The sequence below is a fragment of the Athene noctua genome, chromosome 15, assembly GCF_965140245.1.
Source record: "Athene noctua chromosome 15, bAthNoc1.hap1.1, whole genome shotgun sequence".
Classification (NCBI taxonomy): Eukaryota; Metazoa; Chordata; class Aves; order Strigiformes; family Strigidae; genus Athene; species Athene noctua.
In genome coordinates this window covers 7,429,897-7,445,842 of record NC_134051.1, presented here as the reverse complement: position 1 = coordinate 7,445,842, position 15,946 = coordinate 7,429,897, and positions in this window count along the sequence as shown.

Here is a 15,946-nt window from a genome sequence, read left to right as displayed (position 1 = left end):
TAAAGTGTTTGCTGATACAGGAATTACAGATGTTGAAGGAGCTGCTATAAAACCTCTCAAGATTTACATCTCCTCTGTGAGGTTTCTCCACGGACTGACTTCACAGGGAGAGGTTTTACAAGCGTTCAGGTTCCTTTTGAAAATATCTCCAGAGACATTTGCAATAATCAGAGGAAATCCCTTGAAGCCTGTCAGATAAAATACACAGAGTTAGGAAGGGAGCACAGAGGTCATTTAGTCCCCATGGACAAACTATTTTTGGCTTATTCAGGGACACAAGGCCAAGTTTCCAACTCATGCTGAGTGCTGGCTTCGTGAAGACATCCAGATGCTTGCAGCCTTTCTCTAGCTCCAGTTTGGTCTGGCTTACAGCATGAAAATAAATGTAAATCTCCTAAAACTGCTGTGTTTCTTCTTAATTTGGGATAGAGAAGAAAGTTCAGCTCGACTACCTGGATCTAACCACTCCTAGTGCCCATCCTAGTGCTCCACTGATGTGCCAGGCTGGTGTTCAAGCAGTGAAATATGCAGCACAGCTTTTAGGGAGAATTATTACTTTATTCATTATTTCAGTGAAAAAAGAAATGAGCCCAGGTGGAATTACAGTGGTAATGAAAGAGAGACTTGTTTTTCTCAGATATCATTTGTGGCCTCTTCACCTATATATATATGCACATATGTACACATCTTTATGTGTGTGCAAGTACCATATATATGTAACTATATATATATATGTGACAGATATACAAAGGATTACATATATATATATGTTTGTCATGTTACATCCATATTTTGGAGCTGCAGGCTGTGGGTTGTGAGGGCTTGTATTTTGCTTTTATGCTGTGGCCAATAATAGCTTATTGCCCTCATCATAAGGTTTAAGACTTGTGACCATTACATTTTCTGAAGGAGGCTTAAACTTCACTTTAGAAAACTTCAGTGTATGGGTGCAAGGTATATTTCCTCCAGAAGAGCTCCAGTTAGTGTAATAAAAACAAGCAAACAATCAAATTTATGAGTTATATTTGAAGAGATGGGGAGTGAGAGCAAATTAACCCCTTTATGCTGTAGCCAAGGCTGCAGCACAAGGACATTGCTGCTGCCTTCTCAGGAAAATGAGGAATGAAAGCCACGGCATGTATTGATAATGGGTAACTTGGTATGAGTCAGGCAATTTCATTTCTATCGGGAGCACAGTGATTGAAAGCAGCACTAATGCCGATTAATGCCCCTCCCTCTTTTCTGTCTCCTAATTTCGCACCACTCGGTGCTCTTTCTTCCTTTCAGCTGATTTCTACTGCATGTATGTAAAGACACCTCATGCTACATGCACTAAATACATGTAAAATCCTGCAGATTACACTGGTGCCTTACTTAGCCCGAATAGTTTATACCACTGTCTTTATCTCTGCTAATTCTAAAACAACTTAAACAGTTCATTTGATTACCATTTTAGTGATTTACTACAAGAAAATCAAGATGTTTCATCAGACTTTTGGGGTTGGTTTTTTTTTTTCAGGTGAGATTTTGCATCACTGCATCCCCGTGCGGTTCCCAGGGCCATTCTTAGAGGACAGGATCCGATGGGATATATGCTCTCTCCTGCCTGTTGTCTCAGTCTGGTCCCAAGTACAAGGACAGAAAAAGGGGAGACAAATTCATGCTCCCCATAACCATCCTCATTTCAGGAAAACTGACCCAGCTCGATTTCAGGGGGATTTCTGTTTTCATTTGGCTTGGTAGATAGTCTGATTTCAGGGGCAGAAAAGCATGATCTAGGTTTAGAAATGACTCATGTTTGGCCACCCAAATAATATGAGAGCTCTTCCACTCTTTTCTGTGTTGGGAAATCTCACTTAATTTCAATGTCCCACCTCTGTCTCCAGCATCTCCTGGAAAAGCCATGAAAGTGAGTCATGGGTTGCTTCAGTCACCAAGACCTTTATTGACTGCTACTGTTGCAAAAAAGAGATTTCCCCATCTGGGGCAGCAGCTGGGCTGCTGTGTGGAGTTGAAACTGTCTGTGGAAACAGAGGATGTCTAGGAGACAGGCTGATACAACACAGTTTTAGGCAGGAATGCATCTGAGGATGGAGTTTGGCAGGGAAAGCTGAGAAGGGGGAAGTGTGCAGAAATTGCAGGAGCAAAATCCTGACTTTTTTTTCTCATACTGTTTTCAAAATGAGGCTGATATTTCTGGGGGAAGTGCCAGGATTTTCAGTACCTGGTTTTCTTTTCTGAGTATTAGACAGGCCTGCCCAACAGACATAGTGGTGAGGTTTAATTGATCGATTTAGAGAAAAAGTGTTTCCAGTTGCCAAGGAGGCCAGACTGTATATGCTGCTTAAGAGCAGGCACTACTCATCTGATCAGCTGTGTTCACATATAGTAATAATAATTATAATAATGATAATAATAATAGGATTGCTAAGAGAACTTCTCCTTAGGTTGGAATAATAGAAAAATAAATGTTTGGGGGCAAAATAGTTCTGAGTTCTGCCAGAGGTTATGGACATGAACTCTATCTGGTCAAAGAAACACAGTAAAACCATGGTCAATGGGTGTCAGAGAGATGGCTGGGAAGGGGGGGGGGGGTGTTTACTTCGCCAAGGGATTATAAACTCTTGCACAGGAGAGCAGCATCTCGGAGGACTGAGGATCAGCCAGGTTGAACTGGTCAGTGGAATTCAGACTTGGTCCATGCTGTCATGAGAAGTATAATCTCAGTGCTGCTGAGCTTGATTTTACATCTGAGTTCAGCTGGAGAAGGGTCAAGGATTTCATTGCTCAGCATCCACTCCACCTGCTTTACTGAAAATATGTTCAACGATTAAGCATGACAAGGAATTTGTTTCCAAGAGACTGATATTTTGGGATGGATTAAGAAATCTAAGTACCCTCCTTTCCCTGGAGAGTGAGGTAGGCCGGCTCTGCCTCTTTGCTCTGGGCTCCATGCTGGCCAGTACCAGTAGCAGAACAGAAAATGGTATCACAACCATCATGGCTTTTGGGATTTATTTCTCTGCTTTTCCTACAGACCTCTTCAAACTCCAAAAGAAAACAAGTTCATCAAATGTCATCTCAAGAATATCCATCTGCATCCAGGCATTGTGAGTGTGAGAAATGACTTGTCGGGCAATACTACAGCTAGTGTTCGCCTGTCCCGATCCATCTCCTGCCAGCATTCACACCCCTGTTGACAAACTGAATTTCACCTTGATTTCATCTTTCCAGATAACACAGATTAACTGGGAGCTGTGTCATTTTTTTGTTTGCTTTGAAAGCATGCAGAAGGAGCAATCCTACAGAAGAGTTACAGATGTTGGCTGAGAAAATCCTGCCCTTCTAGTGAGCGTTTCAGACCAATGTATTGCTGGAAACAGAGACACTGAGATACGAGCAGCTTCTGTAAGATGTTGAGCACAGTAAATGTAAACGCTTGTATTAGTATGCTGGTTTAGTACTGTTCTCATGTCTCCCAACCACCATCTCCTCCAGAGCTACAGTCTCCATCTTCTCATGTTCATGGTTGACTGAGACACTTCTTGAAGTGACTCTAGGAGCTCCCTGAGCATCTAATGTGGCCTTGTGCACAAAGCAAGGACAGTCAGCCCACAGCTCAGGCAGGCAAGGACAGAGCTGGTGGCTTCATATCCCGCAACAAACCCATTTGTATTATGCTGTGCTCAGTATGTATTGCTGTATACACATTCACCAGTGAGAAGATCATTCCCTCTCACTCTCACCAGAGAAAGAGACATAGGAGATGGAGGCTGTGATGAGATAAATGGTTATTATGAGGTATAGACATTTTTAATTAGCTCCTGCAGACTGCACCACACTGCTAATGAGCTCTTGCCAAGTTTCCTGTGATTCCTCTTTACTTTTTGTAACTCTGTAATAGTAACAATATAATCATTTTCTATAATAACCGTGATAAAACCCAGATAATCCTTCTGTAACTCCTGCATAAGCTTCATGTAATTAAATCAGTTGGTGAAACATTCTTGGTCTAAGGGATGGATGAATGCAGCACAGCTCTGCTACCCCATGAAGAGAACAATGCGGAGTATATTCCTTGTATCCTCCTACCCCCAAAGCAGTATAAATCCAGTGCAAGATTGGAATAGTGTTTAAAAGGCAAACAGCTGTGTTTGTGTCTCAAATTAGCCTACCATTGCCAAAGAACAGGCCAGAATATTACCAAAGCAGTACATTTGGTTCAGAGGGGAGAGCCTGATTTGGGTTGGGTGGGTTGGTGAACAGGCAGCTGCTGGGCTCCTGAAGTAGAGAGTATTTCCCAGATGGGTGGGGAGGTGTGAGAAGGGATGAGGGGAAGAGACATCACAGCAGTCACGCTTTCATCTGTCCTTTGAAGAAGGGGGAGCATTTCTCAACAGTGCTGAGAAATGTGATTTAGATAAATAGCTGATGGCTCCTATGATGAGTCTATCCAGCTTGTTATCTTTCACTGGTCTGCTCTGATTGATGTACCCCAGGTGGTGTCATACATACTTATCCTTTCTTTCCTTTTCTTTTAGTTAGGAGGCATGTTTTTCTATAATGACTCCTCTCATAAGAATTTCTCATGCAAAAGTATATATACATTGCAAAAGAACAGTCTCCTTGCACTTGAGTTGGGTGAATAATTGCAGATCTGCTGCCCTCCCTCCAGGAGCCTGGTGATGATGAAGCCATTTGTGATGCTGCCTTTAGATGAGAACCTAGATTCTTACTTTCCCAACTCAAGTTTTAGCCCGTAGAGTTTATTGTCAACTGTAGGAAACTTAGCTGTGGGCAGAGAAAGGCAGCAGCCACCCACAGCAGTGCCACAGACAGATTCCCATGAGGATTTCTGAACGTAACTGTTGGAGAACGAAGCCATCCAGTTCTGCCACATATCCCCATCCTACAATTGCAGAGTCAACAGAGGTGAGTGAGCTTCCAAAATCCCCACTGGACATTTCCTGGCTAGCACTTAATGCTACAGCATGGCCCAGTTAATGCAGCAAACCTCAACTCAAGACAGTGCAGTGGAAAATGGTAAACCTGTAAAAGAAACTTGCTTTTGCTCACTGAAAGCCCCATGTGCTTCCAAGCACCAAGATGTGCATGTAGGTGGTTCAGGGATTTTGTGGTGACACGGAGGACAAGAGGTGCTCACTGCTGGCTCCTCCTTGTGCTCTCCTGGGGCCAGCAACCTTCTGCTGGGTTTCAGATGAGCATTTGTACCCATTAGGAGCTGACAGTGACTCGATGTTTTGTCTCTCCATTTTCTCATACACCCCCACACAAGTCGTTAAACAACACTTCAACTCCTATGCTTTGGGTCTCTGTACCCCATCACCTGTAATGGCTTCATCCATCAGTCTGCTCTTTGTTTAGCTGTATTTTAGTGTGTACTGTGGGTTTTTTGGTCTGGGTGCCCTGCATGCAATGCACTGTATGATCTCCATCACCTGCTAGCACAGGGACCAGCAGCACAAGGCAGTTTCACACCTTCTTCTTCCAGCTCTTCTTCTTTTCAGGGTGCTTCCACACCCAGACTTTCCTTGATCTGCTGTGATCTCCTCACCTCTGAGAATCTTTCTATGCCTTTTCTTTAATAACTGACCATGAGAAGAGCTTCAGAGATTTTGAGGATGATGTTCACATTCACCCTCTTAAGGCAAGGACTAAGGAAAGGATGCTCATCTAGAAGAAAATGAAATGCATTGTGAAATGGATACGATGCCCTGAGAACAAAAGTCCATTTCATTAAGAGATGGGAAAATCCTAACCTCAACAGTAAACTCTGACAGCTTTTGGGCATGTTCTGGTTGGTAGAGCATCCAGATTTTACTGTTTGCATATTGGGCTCTTAACTGAACCAGGTGCTGAACAAGTGCTTTCCACAGGTCACTGAGTCCAACTTTATTCTAAATAGTACCAGCCCCAGGCCAAATTCACTTCTGAAATAAACGGACTCATGTCTCACTCACAAAGCCACATGCCCTGGCATGGTGCATCTTCTGCAGTAGCCTGTGGCATCAGGAAACACACAGCAGGCTGATTTCTTCTTTAGCTCTCCTGCGGGCAATGCAGTTACACACTGGCCCTCATACTGGTTACTACCTTTCTGCTCCACTTATTGCCACAGTTATGAAAACCTGCAGTGAAAATGTTGTACTCATGTTAGGGGGAGGTGAAAGGACAGAGGAAGCCCAGCAAATACTTAAGAGTGTTGGATGGTGTCCTTCCCTTTGTTTGGCCATCTTGTATTTTCCTATGTCTCTCACACCCCATGCCGTAGGAGCCACCGCCAAACCGCTGCTCTGTTACAGTCTTTCCTACCTGCTAAATATTAGATAGATCCAATTTTGTTCTTTTGTGCATTGATTCCACTGACTACTGAAGGTGATCTCTTCCCTAGCTAAATGCAAGCAGCAACAGACAGGGTATGGATGATCAGAGAATTTGATCATCAAAAGTCCATCCCAGCCACCTGAAAGCTGAAGTATGACTTTAAAATATTCTTACTATTACTTCTAAGAGGAAAAAGGAAAAAAAAAAACCTTCAAAATTAACTAGTTACTTACTCCTGACAAAAGGGTTGCTGGGGTTCCTCATTCTCTCAGTGCCCTTTCTGAAGTACTAGTACCACATCTAGGCTGTCAGATGCAAACACACTGGGGAAAAAAGCATAGAAAAGATAACAAAGATTTAGTGTTTAAGGCCTGAAATAGGGCTTTTACAATCTTCTGCTTCCTACCCTTGCACCAAGCTTGGAGACGCTCAGACAGGCCCTAAATATCAGACAGAGATTTCTTCCTACTGAGGATGGACGAGGGTCTCCTGCGCCCTCAACATGGCTGAGTGGGGGCAGGCAGAGTTTCAGAGCCTTGGGCAGATCATGAACCTGCCCAGGCACTGACAGGTCTTAACAACCCTGAACAGCCTCACCTGGGCTCTCCACCCCCCTCCCATGGGCCCAGAGCCCATTTAAGCTCAGCCTGGCAGTAGTAGTCTTTTCCCTGAGCTTGTCTAGAGGAGGGCAGGTTTCCAGTGCAAGTGCAGCCTGACCATGGACCCCCATCATCCCCTGAAGAAGGTGGTCTTTCCACCTAATGCCAGCATAGTAAGGCTCTGCCTTGTTTTGCTTCAGGATTAATACTTGGTGGTTTTGTGACTCAGGCTCTGTAAGCGTGAGCTTGCTGCCAGGGTTGCAGAGGGGGAGTGGGGATGCTCGTGGTGGTGCCCAGGGAAGGATGGGGACAGCCCTGCCCAGACTTCTGTGTCGCCTTCCCAGCCACAGCCCTGCGCCTGAGCACCAAAGCTGCTGGTCTGCAGTTTAGCTAAGCTTTCCTCAGCTTGCTGCATAGGCTTTGCACAGAGCTGTGACTACATCAGAAACTCAACTCCTTTAGGATCTGATGGTTTTGGACATGAACAATCATGGGACCCTGGTCCCCCCAGGCAGGGGCATGGGAAGCAGTGGAATTCCCTTCTTACACACAGAGGTTCATCCCTTCCTATTTACTTCTGAACATTTTTCATTACCATGTTCTTACAATGCTTTAGGGCTGGAAACATCAGGAATATAAATCAGAGCCTGTCATTCACAAGCATCACATTTTACATTACTATATGTTTTCTGTTAAAATACCACACACTTAGATGTGAATTTTGGTGAGTATCAGAAGCTTACCGCAATCATTTCCCTTCCTTTTTATTTACACACATGAAATGATGTGTTTAATGATGAATTGGTTTCTGACTGAAGGGATCAGGCTGTTTGAAAAGTCACAGCCTGCATGGCCTCTGTGCTCTGACTTACCAATTTACTTGTCTCTGTTCCCCTGAGTTTTACCTCTTTTCTTGTTGGTGAAGGTAGCAAGGGAGCACAGAAAGCCTCTTCTCTTCTACTTTTTCATGGCTAATACAAGAGCAGAGTCCAGTATCCCCCCCTTAGACCAAAAATCTGGGGAGGAAAAGAATAACATGAAAGGAATCTAATTCTGGAAGGACTTGAGGATTTCTCTGGGGAGCCTGAGAGTGAGGAGTCTTCCCCTGACACCTTCAGCATCAGTCAGCTGTAAAATGCTTCTTGAGAAATGAAGGCATGGAGAGGGGCAGGTCTTGTTATCGTGGGCTGTCTGGTAAGAATCAGAAGGGAGGTATGTAACCAAATGATATTTTCGTTTGTGAGCCTCCAGCTGCATGACATATCCAATTATCCAAGCACATCCATATGGATGTGCAGACCCCCACAGTGCTGACATGCTCTGTGCTGCCACAGCAGCGGAGGGCCCAGCCGAGACAGAGCCTGACACAGCTCTGCCACCATCCCACTCCCGCAGACGGGCACAGGCAGCTCGCAAAGCCTGATTTAATGGAGAGCAAAACTTTGTCCTTGAGATCTCTGTACGCTGTCGGCCTGCATATGATGTTCAGCAGCTTTTTGAAGTGTAGTCCAAAGCCTCGATGAAAGCAAAGACACTGTTTTCCTATGGAGTTTTTCCTCTCCCTGATGCTCTAGCTCAGGACAGCGGGCAATTAACTGCGTCCCAGGCAGACAAGTTTGGGCATCCTGAAGGACCAGGCATGGGTTTCCTGCGGGGTGTGAGAAAGGATGCTATTGTTTCTTAGAAGGGTTTTTAATGATTGGGAACTTACCCATCCATGGGAGTAAGAGCTGTTACACCCACATAGCTTCAATGAGTCAGATCCAGATAGCCAACACCAGCAACAATCAGAGAGCACAGGGCAGGGGGAGGGGAGCAACCCATCATACTGATCAACCCTTGTTGGCAATAGAAAGGTTGCGGGGAGGGAGATTTATAGGATACTCTTCTCCCAAATTTTCAGGAATAACTGCAGGATCTGGGCTTTATAAACTTTACAGTAAGGTCTGCTGATCAGGTATGAAAAATAGATTAGATATTTTTTTCTATAAGCTTCATTTATACTCATCAGATTGCTACAAGTAATAATACCAGGAAATAGATTTGCAGGCAGAAGCATGATTTTTAAGTTAACGATGTTCATTTAATTTCAGCTCTTGTCTCCTAGATGTGCCTCCTCCTAATGCTCTAAATAGCTCCTCTGCCTCTTTGATGTTTACACCCTTCAAATGCATAAAGACAGTTCTCTACAATTCCTCATTTTACCAAGCAATACATACTTAGTGCTTTTCATCTCTCTCCATAAATCAATCCCTTTCCTGCAACAGGAGCTAGAATAGGATTTTTTTTTTTCCTTATTAGATTTGTACTGAGAATTTCTTTTCAGAAACAGATAAATGATACAAGGTTTTTTCATGACAAAGCATCCTATCATACATTATTAGCAAACACTTCCACAGTAGAACAGGAATAAAAATAGAAAGTGGGCTATAAAAAAGAATGTATAGCAGGATAGCATCTAATCTCGCAGCATGGTACTAAAAGCGGAGCAGCTCCTTCACATTTCTTTGCAGATCTTCAAGGAAACATCTAGGAGGCCTAAGAAACACTTAGCGTCTTTTACTTAAGGATTTAGTTAAATTCTGTGCAATCTTTGACATCAAGTTAATGAATTTTCTCCTTATTCAAAAAGCCCACCTACTGCTTGCAATGTGTTTGAAGCTGCAGATCCTTTCTAGCCAGCTTAGCTGCTGCTCCTTGCCTTGCTGTCCCTCTTCCCTGTGTCTCAGCACAGCGTTGGCTGTGCACACCCTCTTCCACAAAACTTTAACCGAAAAAACACCTGAGGTATAAATTGGTTTGGACCCCACTTATTTCAACACCAGATTTTTTTTTTTTTTTTTTTTTAGATTTTCAGTGGAAGCCATCAAATGTGAGCAACTTGGGGTTCTCACCTGGCAGGTCAGGTTAACAAATACATAATGTCCTTTTAAGATTGTTTCTTGTGATGGACCCTTCCCAGGGATCACATCCTCTGACTGAGATGGTTGGCTGTGCTTTAGAGGCTGCAGTGAGATAAAGCTTGCCTAGGAAAAATAGTCAACCTCAGATTTCCCATATTTCTGAAAGCAATTTTGGTTGAAGGCCAGCAAACCCTGCAAAAATGGATTCAAAATGAAATTACAAATGAAAGATGAATACTCAAATGGACAACAATTTCAGCAGTTATTTGTCAGGAAAAGCTTAGGACTTTGGAGATTAGTCTCCCCGGGCAATTACTGCCCTGGGACAGAAGCACGTGTGGGTTGTGCATGTTCAGCCGAGTGCCATTTGACCTGATGTTCTTCCCTGCATTGCTCTTTCAGCTATGAATATGAGGAGTGAGGAAAGGAGAGGTTGATCAATGCGTTTATTTTCCTCACTTGTGGCTTCAGGGGTGAATTAAGGGATGGGAACATTCCCCTGGGGCTGAACAGCCCAGGGGAGGTGGCTGTTAGGTCTCAAAGTCTCCCTGGGAGCCAATAGAGAGATGGGCAGAGGCAAGGAGGTTGAGACCCTAAGCATTTTGGTGATTATTAAGTAAATATGGCAAATAATAAGCTGTGCAGCTGCAGCATATATTCAGAGAGAGAGCCTGGAGGTAGCTTCTATCATCTTGCAAAGGAGCAGGTGCTGCAAAGGAAACCAATATTTGAAACTTTGAGCAAAATGCCAAAGATCTTCTCTAGAGCTGTTGCCAGCAAGCAGAGAAAAGGCAGAAAACCCAACACAAAGCTGACATGGCTTTATAATAAACAAACCAAACCGGTGCCAGAAGTCGTTGTGCATTGGGTTTTGTGACTGTGCATTTAAATTTCTCATTGTTCTTGCTGTCCTTAGAGCTGGGTTAGCACAGCAGTGGGTCCCACCACTTCCCTCTGATTGCTTCTTGTTGGACACCATTGCAGATTTCTGTCTTTTGAAGCACTGTGTTCTTGTTGCAATAACTTCATTGCTTCCACCTCGGGGCCTGCTGGATCCTATGAAGATTTATGCTCTGGCATTTTGAAGTTTTCCTTTTTGCTAGTTTAAAACAGCTTTTGAACAAGTTTGACTTGGAGTGGTGATTAGGGAATCACAGAATCGTTTAGGTTTGAAAAGACCTTTAAGATCAAGCCCAACTGTTAACCTAGCACTGCCAAGCCCATCACTGACCCACCATGTACAGTGGCCTCAGCCCATCGATCCAGCCTGCCCGGATCCCCCTGCAGAGCCTTCCTACCCCAGGCAGGTCAGCGCTCCTGCCCAGCTTGGTGTTGTCTGCAAACTTACTGAGGGTAAGTTACCCATCAACACTTCAGATCAAGACTTTTGTGAGAGTAATACTAACAAAAGACCTCTTGCACTGGACACTAAAGAGGACAGTGGACTTCTGTTGGTGATGACTTTACCTCTCAATGACAGTCATCACATAAACCTAAGTGCTGATAAATGCTCAGACCTGAGGCTGTGAAAGCCATTTATGAATATCTGATATCTTATACTGCTCTGATGTCCACGGCAGGTTCTGGGAAAGGACCTGGGCACAGAGTTGGCACCCAAGCTCCACCTGGATGTGTTGAGAGCCACCTCTTCAGGGTTGGCAGCATAGGTTAGGGACAGGTATGTGTAAGGGTGGGATCTGCAATAGCCCAGATCCAGGGACTTGAAAGTACTTGGACACTTTACCTGGAGGGGAGATTTTGAAGTTTTAGCACTTCATAGCTCTCAGTGTTGCTAACAGTGTAAATTTCTGCTTACCATTTTAGAATAATAGTATTCTTTTATTTTTAAGTTGGTACAAAACCATCTTAAACATCACTAAATGTGGTACCTCTTGGTCAACCAGAACTTGGAAGGTTGACTTTTTAAACTCAAAGGCCAATGTTTCAAAAATATTTAATACTCTTTTGACCCATTTTAATTGTCTTTCCTGATATGTATGTGAATGTCCCTGCCCTTCCATGGTGAGGCTGAGAACTGCTCAGTTTTGCTTTTGCTACTGGAAACAGATTTCTGTAACTGCTCTTGTTGTTGTGGCACAGAAGTTTAGCACACCAAAAAAATAAAAAAACCAAAACCCCACTGAAGGTGGCAGTTGTTTAGGTATTTAAATGTTGCTGGTGAAGAGTAGTTGTATACCTTGGTGGTGCAGAGCAGGTAAATGTACTATGCCATGGTCTAGGTACTAAGTTTCTCACTGCAGACACTCCCCGGGTGGATATCAGACCTGGCATTGGAGAGTCTCTCCAAAGACGAAACAGATACCCCTCTGCCCTTTGTGTGTGTGTATATGCACACATATGTGTGTGTGTGTATATATATCTACACATGCTTGCTAAGTTTGTAATAGCGCAATCTGTCTGTTTGCTGCACATTCTGTTTCTTAGGGCAACATTTAGACTGTGAACTCCCTGAAGAAAAGACTATCTTGCTGAGTGTTTCCAACATGCCTAACCCTCCTGGGCTTTAATTTCCTGACTGGCTTTTAATGTAATGTAAAGAACAGAAATAATATCTTCCATTAAAACTTTATTAGGTAGCTCTTCCACTTAAGAGAGCTGATTCACTTACTCTCAGCCAAATGAATTCAAATCACTGAAAGCTAAACATGAAAATTCAGGAGGAAGAAACAGAAAGCCACATGCAGTCTTGAAAAGATGAAGAAAACCAAGAGTGGTGGGTTCAGCGACCTGTCTGAGAAGATGCGCATAGCTCACTATGGGGTCCTGGGCCAGAGCTATGTGTGACAGGACACAAGACTACAACAGCCAGCATGGGAAACACTTCATTTCTTAGCAAGGGGAGTCTGCAAACGCATGTCCCCCACTTCTATGTGCTGCTGATTTCTACTGGAGTCTGTTGTAACTATTGGGAACATCAGACACCTGCTTGCTTCTGTGGATGTTGCTAAGGCTGCTGGTGGGCTGATTGATGTGTGGTTACCACCAGAGAGCAGACTGAGTGGCAGCAGCTGACCTTCTTAGAAGCATCTGTATTGTTCCTCACCTTCCCTCTGGCTTTTGCTGTGACCTTTGGATACAGATCGATCCCATATTAGTGTTTGTTAACAATAAATACCCTAAAATTAGGATACAAGTAGACAAGTTCTGAAAAGGTTAGACAAGCTTGGGGCAAGTTAGTGCAAGACTCTGCTCGCCATGCTGGCAGTTGGACTGTGTGGTCTATTTTCCAAAAGTATTTTCCAGTCCTATTACCTATAATTCCAGAACAAAACCAGCTGGACAGCCCCAGGATGGGGGAGCTGCAGTGTGGCACCTGTGCCTTCTCTGCTGGGCTGCACAAAGCCCTGATATAGTTCAGGGAATGGACTATAACTTATTTTTCTGGGCACTGTACGGTGTGTTGCTGGAACTAGTATCTTGCCAAGCAAAGATGGGTAAATGCATCCAGCTGTACTGGACTGGCTTCAGTTCATAAGTGGCAGGCAAGGTTTTTCATTTTCCCTTGCAGAGTTACGTTGTTCTCCCCACTCCATTTGCAAACTTCTGCCTGCACAGATATATCAAAGTATGCTTATACATTATATATATAAGATATGGAAGCTGTAGGCCATGTAACAAATTAAATTTGTATCTAGACATTGTACCCAGCCATATAAAACATCACTGATTATCAACAATGAACTGGTTAAATAAAAACTTTGATCCCTACCATCAGAGGTATTTTGAGCATCTCTGCAACATCTTCACGTGTTCAGTAACAAAAGAAGCTCTGAGGGGAAAATTAACTGTGTCATGGGTGATATAAAAGCTGCATCAGTACCTATAAAGTGCCATAGCAATACAAGAGCACTGAAGTAATGAACAGAAATGCTCAGTTAGAGCTTTTTCCATATTTTATGTTAATCATTAGGGTAGAGCTGAAATTAGCTTTAATTGATATTAAGGGTTGAAAAAATGAATCCTCTGGAGAATGAGTCTATTTAACCTTTAATGATGCAGTAAATAAAATATCCTGTCAACATTTGTGCAATAGTAAGGGTTTTCAAAATTCCATATCTGTATGGTGAGCGATTCAATATGCCTAATTTTCTCCATTACAGCAGATAAAGGTGATGTCAGTGCATAAATTCAGCTACAGGTTTTCCACATTTCCAAGCTATCTGTCACCCTGGTAATTCCCTATGCTGGCTTGTTAATTCTAACAGGGAGATGAAGAGAGGAAGGAGAGACTGTGAGAACAAAACAAATTCTGCATGCTGGCTTTTTCATTTGTGCACTTTCTGACTTGTAGGCTTCTGATGCCAGAGTATCAATAAAGAAACTGTGCCTCAGTAGAGGGTAAGGTAAAAGGAGCAACACTGCCTATTCTTCCTTTCAGGTGAAATATGCCTGAAAATGTTTCATTTTTCACTTTAAAGGCAAGGTGGAATTGCAAAAGACTTCAATACTTTAGGGGCACTTAGTTTGGTAATAGTCAGACCATTCTTTTATCTGTCAGGGCTCAGCCCGGTATTGAAACACCTAATAACTGACTTGGAGAAGCACATGAAATATCCCTCTGCTGTAAGCAGGAAACCTGTTTTTCATAAAATCCATTTGATCATTGCAATCAACTGGAAGTATTACATCATTTAGGCAAGTTACTGTAACACTGATGGTTACTCTGCTATAGTTAAGTGAGAAACAGAAAACTAATCTCCCCACTTATAACCATCTTTGTCTTTCATCAGGACTGACACAATAACAGTTCTCATATCATGGGGTATAGATCTCCTTTGGAAAGTCCCCAACAAGTCTTTCTGTAGTAAGGGGAATATATTTCTGCATACTTGCAGAAGTCTACCTGAGTAATGCTGATGTTTTACCAGGGTGGGAGCCTGTTACGCTTGCACAGTGATCTGACAATAACTTATCTGATGAGACATGGTTGTAACGTCTTTGAGAAAAGCATCTTTTTTTTAAAATGCTGATGTAGCATTCATTTTCTTCATTCTTTTTTTCCTTCATAGGGTTTGGGAGGATTAAGGGGAGGAAGTGAAATAGAAGTGTACCCAAAAATAACTTCTACCTTGTACTGTGTTTGGAAGCTTTCCTCTGACAAAGACTCAGCTATCCTGGGACAATATGATGTCCTGGGCTTGCCAAGGATGTATTGAAACACTTCAAGGGATCAGCAAGGTCTAGATAAAGTAAAAGTTTTATCAGTGAAAACGTTTGAAAGTCCAGTTAAGCACTGATATGTCTGATTTAAAGAGGAAACAGCCAAACCAGTGAAAACAAATCCAATGAATGCACAGCTCCCAGGACCATCAGACTCCCGGCCAACTCACGTCCATTTCTGAGGGATGGCCAGCGAAGCGATGGAAAGTGCTGGGAATGACGGAGGCAGCCCTTATAAGCAAAGTAATTTTATGGACTTAAGACACAGAGGATCTAATTTTCTTCTAGAAGACTCATTACCATGATTTTGTTACACATTATTTATGGGCTGTTATGATAGTCCTGGCAGGTCATAATTGGCTGAAGCTGGAGAATTAGTCACATTTTTCACATTTGGAAGAATGATCTGTACAGTTACGCTAATGACTTCATTCCTGGAGATGCCATGTGCTGGGCAGGGACTGCCTGTCTCGGGGTATGGCTGGATTAACCCTTTATGGTTCTGAGCACTGTGCAAAGGTGCTTGATTTTGTTCATGAGATACCAGAATGACTTTAGTTCAAAGCAGCTATTTGGCATGTGACTTGCTGCTTTCATGACAGCTTCTCCTTTCTTTCCCTCTCCTTGAGTCAGTTTTGCCTAGCACTATTTTTCTACAGGGAAAATACTTCTTTTTGTTTTAACTAGTTTGCCCATGCAGGGGCGTTGCACTCTCCCCATCAGAGCTGCTGCCACCTTACAGCAGTAAGACAGGCCCAGCTCTTCCACTGATGGTTTTTAACCCATGAGATGAGCAACAGTTTAAATTGAGGAAGGGCCTTATTGGCAGCACTTCTAACTATGCCTTGCTGTGTACACAGCAAAACCCAAACAATTTTTCACAGATGATGAACCAGAAGGGAGCACTATAATTGTTTT